The sequence below is a fragment of the Salmo salar genome, chromosome ssa11 (genome assembly GCF_905237065.1).
Source record: "Salmo salar chromosome ssa11, Ssal_v3.1, whole genome shotgun sequence".
Taxonomy (NCBI): Eukaryota; Metazoa; Chordata; class Actinopteri; order Salmoniformes; family Salmonidae; genus Salmo; species Salmo salar.
In genome coordinates this window covers 61,847,308-61,847,920 of record NC_059452.1, presented here as the reverse complement: position 1 = coordinate 61,847,920, position 613 = coordinate 61,847,308, and the positions used below count along the sequence as shown (strand labels likewise).

At 41.9% G+C, this 613-nt stretch overlaps 1 non-coding gene across 1 annotated transcript; it reads right to left on the bottom strand.

Moving 5' to 3' along the window:
• Positions 1 to 344: 344 nt before the first annotated feature.
• On the bottom strand, positions 345 to 398 carry LOC123725301 (U7 small nuclear RNA). The gene has a single exon (XR_006757799.1). It is a non-coding gene; the product is annotated as a U7 small nuclear RNA (small nuclear RNA).
• Positions 399 to 613: the final 215 nt, after the last annotated feature.

Sequence of the window (613 nt, the reverse complement as noted above, 5' to 3'; positions counted from 1 at the left end):
CTCAAGAGGACACACACACACACACAACACACGTCCTCAGAGGCCACACACAAGTCAGGCCGCCACGGCCCTCTCATGCAGCTCACTGCACACATAATCCCCAGATTTCCTGCAACAATCCAGTACCAGCCACATACTATAGTATTCACTGTAGTGTTTTTGCAGACTTTACTGTAGTGTTGTGGACCTGACCGTAGTCTACTGTAGTATTTACAGTTTACTGTAGTTTAAATACTGTAGTATTTTTGTTGTTGTTGTAAATACTATAGATATTTCTGTAGTGTTTTTTGTGGACATTAATGTAAATGTTAATGTTTTTGTTTTATTATCTTTGACATATAAGTGGGGGCTTTCTCCTTGAGGAAACCTACTGGACAAATACTAAAACAGCAAATGTCCATACCTGTAGGTAGACAGGACTGGGGTCTGAACGGATAGTTTAGAGATTCTGCTCTTTTCTATAACCTGTAGGGAAGACAACATATGGTCTACACTTGGCATGTTCGTTTCTCACCGATGGGTGGCACAACGAGTCAGAGTGGAAGGACATACTGCTTAACCCAGACCAGACCCTAATCCCCCAGACACAGAAAAGAAAAAGGCAGTGTAAGAA